Source organism: Chanodichthys erythropterus, chromosome 8 (assembly GCF_024489055.1).
Source record: "Chanodichthys erythropterus isolate Z2021 chromosome 8, ASM2448905v1, whole genome shotgun sequence".
Taxonomy (NCBI): Eukaryota; Metazoa; Chordata; class Actinopteri; order Cypriniformes; family Xenocyprididae; genus Chanodichthys; species Chanodichthys erythropterus.
Genome location: NC_090228.1, coordinates 41612767 through 41618976, shown reverse-complemented (window position 1 = coordinate 41618976; position 6210 = coordinate 41612767).

Below are 6210 nucleotides of genomic sequence, written 5' to 3'. Positions count from 1 at the left end.
TCCATCATTACCCGATTCTACTGGAAAAATAAACCCCCTCGGATAAAATTAAGCACTTTACAAAAACCCAAATCCCTAGGAGGATTAGAAGCGCCACATTTTTACCATTACTCACTAGCAAACCAACTTCAATACATATATAAATGGATTCACCCCACTCAATCAGACATTATATGGCTAGACATAGAACAATCACTCTGCGAAAACTTGCACATATCAGACATCCCATTCCTTAGCCAGTCCATTCCCAGCGTTATCCAATTGTCGCACTGAGTGGGTTTTGGGAACAACAGTGTTCAACCCTCTCTGTGTGAGCCTGGTCCCACCGTCCTTAGGCAAGGGGGTTCAGGTGGCTCACGACAGAGTGCTGGAAGAGGGCAGCTCCTGTGGCGCTTTGGTAGGGATTCCTATTCGTCGGTCTGTCCGACGTACGTCGAACATGACCGACTGAATGGGAACGTCTCGGTTACATAGGTAACCCTCGTTCCCTGAAGGAGGGAACGGAGATGTACGTCCCGTCGCCACAGGCGTTGTCCTGCTGATGCTGCGGCCTGCTGGGTTCGGCTCCTCAGCGAAAACCTGAAGATGCAACGCACCTGCTGCTCATTATATACCCACGATGCGAGGCGAGCAGCTGATGCATATGATTGCATGCCAATGTGCATTGGCTCGTTTTAGTTACACTCGAAGTAGATTGGCCTCTCTAGCGAGATTCCTATTCGTCGGTCTGTCCGACGTACGTCTCCGTTCCCTCCGTCAGGGAACGAGGGTTACCTATGTAACCGAGACGTTATCAACATCTCCCTAGTTATTTATGTCCTCTGCTTCTTAATAAGACTCTTGGCAATATGATTCTAATTATATAAGTCCAATCAGCAGTATTGCATGTCTGGCCTCATTTACATTTGCCAGCTCTTTCACACTGTGATAATAATTCAATGAGACGTCTAATATTTACGTTATATGTGGCCTGCAGAGTTTGGCCTCCTCTACCCTTCCAGTCCATTAGAATCGCTGTGTATATGCGAGTGTGTTGTGCCTATATGATTGGGTTTGTCTCTGAGCACATGACTGATTGATCAGGGTTGCTCTATGCAATTGAGTTTGCTTTGTAATACAAATATGTGTTTAGTTCTGTGAGGGTGTGCTGGCGGGCTTTTCTAGACGCTGGGCCATAGCAATAGCCTGTAGCTGTTGTTAACAAGTTTAACCCCTTAACTGTCACCGTCCCACAGGTGGGACGTTTGCCATTACATATATAAAACAGTAATATTCTATACTAAACCTAAACGAATCTTGACAAACTATATATCATTTGAAAGCTTAGAATCTCTTGTTTACATATTTGGTGACTGATTTCCAAAATAAATTACATAGGAGCAGTAATTTATCAATTTGCAACAAGCATATTTTCATACTCATAAGGCATGTTCAGACCTTTATTTTGAAATTGCAATGAACATGAAAAATCATTAAAGATTGGTTGAAACATGTTTGTTTTCATGCCAAGAGTTCAAAAGATAAAATCCATTCAATTTTTTGAGAAAAAAAGGTCTGAAAATGTTTTTAATAGGAAAAAAAATACATTTATGATTGTGGCGCCGATCTATAACCTAGGCCTACATACATGTTATTTTTATGTTTATTAGAGGCTGAATTCATATCAAATTCTGCCAAAATTCCCATACTACTTCTATATAGGATATCTACTTCATAAATTGTATGAAAATAATGGAAATATATGGTTCAGATCACTCAAACCACATATGGAAATGGAGGCGCCTTTATATGGTCAGTAATGGAGCTTGGTTGTCATCTAGTGAAAAAGTGTGGTACTGCGCCCAAACAAAATCTTACTGAAAGCTCATTTTTTGAGATATCAACCTGAAATTTGGAACACAACTTGTTCAGATTTTTGGCTTTGATTTCCTTGCAGCTTTAGAGTAAAACTTGTTTTGTAAAATATATATTTTATGTAAAATATAAAATATTATATTTTTACATTTTACATTTTCATAAACATAAACTTCTATAACTTTTTTTCTGTTTCACTTACATAAGGGGTTAATTTCATGAAAAATGATCTTATCTTGCCTGTGAACATCTACATAAAAGATCAGATAAATAAGTTTTGAGATTTATGTAGTGATTAGGTGAAACTAAGCAGACTATTAGAAAAAGTAAGATAATATATAGATGTGAAAGCATATCAATTTAATTTTATAATAAAGTTCCTGATTTTGAGCGTTCAGAAAAAAAGAGGGAGAAATGAGAGGAGAGAGGGAAACCAGAGGTGAGGAGCAATGACAACATTAACCACACTGATCACTCTTTCCTCCTTGCTTCTGAGGAATGACATTAATCTGGAAGACTAAAAACTGTCAGGTCTGATGATGTACTACCATCCACCTTCAGAAAACACAGCAGTGCACACTTTCTATTATTCATGCTCTTTCATACTGTGTTCATAGCAAAATAGTTGATAATAGTTGAGGTCTCAATTACAATAACCAAGGGTCAGAATGTCAACACAGTGTGTGGCAGTGGACTGTAGGTCTACACAAGTTAAACAATGCATTATCAAGATAGCAAATACCTTATGTTCAAATGACAAATATATAGCCTGGGCGGTGGTGGCAGCGGCAGGGCAAGGAACTTGGGTGGTGCGGGCAGGGCAAGGAGCTTGGGTGAAAGCCAAAGAACGACTTCTGGGGTGGTCTCCGGGCCTACCACAGGCTCTGGGAAGGCCTCGGGCCTTGAGGGACGGAGGAAGCCCTTCTCCTCTTCTTCCTCCTCTTATGAGGGTGAAGCGGTGGCTCTGTGCCTACCACCTCTATAGGCACCGAGCGGACTCATGGGCTGGAGCGGACTCCCGGGCTTTCCCTCTATGAGTCAGGACTGTGGTCTCCAAGATCCCACTGGGAGGCACAGGGTAAGGAGAAAGAGGAAAGTCTCTACGGTAGGGTTCTGGTTGACCAGGTGTTGCCCACTGGCTTCTATGGCCGAGATATTTGACAAAGCCCCAAAAATCCAGAATCTGAAGCCCCTGCAACTCCCATTGAGACAGAGGGTCATCGAGGCATTTATTAAAGATCTCCTTTAGCGAATCATCATTATACTTTAGCCCCACCGCCATAGTCCAAAATGCCTGGGCAAAGCCTCCTACCTCCATTCCCTCTTGATGCAGAGCAGTCAGCGACCAAAGTCGAGCCATCTGCTCCCTTTCAGTGGCTGGAGGAAGAAACCTGAAGCTCATGCTGCTGGATCTAGTGTTGATGGTGTTTTCTGTCACGGATGGCACAAAGACAAGAAGATAAGATCCAAGTGCAGCTTTAAATGGGGTAATCCAGAAACGTAATCCACAAACAGACAAGGGTCAAAATCCACAGAGACAATCCATACAAAAAACAAGAAAAACATAAAGAAAACCAAAAACGGAGAAGACCAGAAACATCCATGAAAACACCATAACAAAAGCAGAAACAAACCGGGTATAAGTAGACAGACACTAATGATGAAACACAAAACAGCTGGGTGCAATGAAACGGGATAATGAGTCCAGGAAGTGTGTTATGGGAATTGTAGTCAAAAGTGTGGTGAGATGTAGTCCATGTTGGAGTGGCCTCTGGTGGCTAACTAGGGCACTCCAACTGGTGATCATGACATATAGTTTGTCTAGATGTTTAGCATGATGAAGGTCATGGGACCGAAATGTAGCAACTAATAAAGATTTTTTGATACTTTTGCGAGCACTGACAGTGTGCTGGACTTTCTTTTGTTTTTGAATTATATTTCAATCTGAAAAAAAAAGAGGATAATAATAACCTTATTAAATTGCTCAGTAATCAATTAGTCTCTCTCTCTCTTAAATATAATTCAATTCAATTCAAATGAGCTTTACTGGCATGACAAATTTGACATTGTATTGCCAAAGCATTTATATGAGCAGGAAAAATAAAAATTAACAAGGTAAAACGAAATTGTGTGATGAACAATAATGTATGTGTATGTATTTTGAGTGGTGTGTGTTTGCATATGCGTGTGTGCACAAGAGTTTGTGTGAGTTCACATGTTTGTGTGTGTGTGTGTGTGTGTGTTGCACAGCTGGTTAAACTTAGAAATGTGAGTTAACTCTAAACAAAAATTAACTAAACTTGAAGATAACCTTTGTTTCAACCCACAAATAATCAAGACAATGCATTACTTTAAGTTTAATTTTTAACTACAAAGCCAGAGCTTTCCCTATCCAATCTTTTTTATGTTCCCATTGACACGCATTATACGACTGACAGACTGCAACGGTTGGAGTTAAAAATCATCATTTGTGTTCTACTGTAGGAACTGTGGACGAACCAGACAAATGAATCATTCAGATGATTCTTTCAAAACATAATTCTAATTCAGAATTGAGGTTCCGGCTCCGGCCCGTCTGCAGATAAAGCCAGGCTGATTACTTCGACACATGCTTCCTGATAGCAGAAGCGACATACCAAAGGGTCACCCAAGAAGACAGAGAGACAATCCAGACCCTTTTGTTTCCTTACTTCACAGGAAAGCCAAAGAGACTGTTGAACAAATAAATCTGCTTCAAAATTGTTCCAACAATTTTAACGGACTTATCAAACATCTTTTAACTACATACATTTTGCATTATGTGTCCACAAGTACTACCTGTAAACAGTGAGGCTTTAGAACACTCACAATTCATGTAAATGTGCTAACTCTTGACTGAATTACTGAAAGTATGCCTTGTTTGGACTTAATTTGATTCTTTCCCCCTTTCCTATATCCTGACTTGAATGAAATCTGTTTAAAATGTATTGTATCCCATTTAATAGAAATTATGTTAAAATGGCACTCTCTGCTGAAGCAGAAACAGGATGTAACACTTATGTTTTATTGGGGGCAGAGGAAGGCCCTCTTGAAACAGGACAATGTCTGATTGGCCAGGACTCCTCAGAGGGGTGACAAACAACTAAGTTTAAATGATCATATTGCAAGATAGTGAACGAGAGGAGTTGGTTAGTAAACGAACAGGGAGTTGGTTAGTTCTGGTAAGAGAAGTCAAGACAAGTACCAAGAACAATGGAGTAACAATAAGAACAGACCAGCCGCTCATTCAAGCCATCCAACCTTCACTCATTTTTCTTTCCTTTTACTTAATTCTCCTTTACCGCTGAAAGTCTCGTGTTCTAAGTTTCGCCGCAAAGTTCAACCAACGACTTTTGCCGCTTCAACTCCAGCGAAAAAGAGACTTCCCTTTAATTTTTCACCAAGCTCAAACATGATTGGGTTCTACCGAACACAACACAGACCTTGAATACCCTGCGACAACTCATCGACTTGAAAAACTCTTCTCTACACGCCAACGAGGGATATTCACATTCAAAGTCGACGCAAGCAAGTACCTCCAGATTAAAACTGAACTGTTGCATTCAAATGAATGATTCATGGTTCGTTCTGGTCTTTGAAATGCATTGATAGGAATTCGGTTAATCAGATCACTCTCTCTCTCTCTCTCTCTCTCATTTCCTTCTTACTGCAACGCGTATGAATGTGTGTGTATGTGCATGCCTTTGTGTTAGATTAGTTTGTGTTAGAATAAATAAAATCTCTTGTAGATTTTAAAAGGAAAGTGTCTGATATGATTTAATGTCTTAAACTGTCGATTTCAAGTTACCGTGCTCTAATCAGTGTTTTCACGATTGTTGGATATTTATATCCGTTACAAGGGCTTATTACGGCTCGAGCAAATGAACGCTGGACGAATCAGTTGCTCGGTCGTAATCTAAACAACTCTTTATTCATTTGAGCTAATTTTACTTCCTAGGGTGTTTTCCCTACACTACTGAAGAAACAAAGTCACCTACATCTTGGATGCCCTGGAGGTAAGCAGATAAACATCACATTTTCATTTTTGTGTGAACTATCCCTTTAACAGCATTTAACAAACATCAACCAACAATGCATGCCAACACAAATCTGCTACTTGGTGGAATATGTAGATGGCTGCATGTGCAGCTGTGGTTTGTGTGTGTGTTCACATGCATAATTTAGTCCCTTTACAAAACTTGCTGTTGAAAATTAATAGCAAACAAATCAACTTCCTATAAATAATTGCCAGAGATTTGCAGCTCTTCACCTGTATTGAACCAGCAGTAAACCTTTGGCAACAGCAAACAGTTTGCAGCTACTAAAAACCTTCGGTGG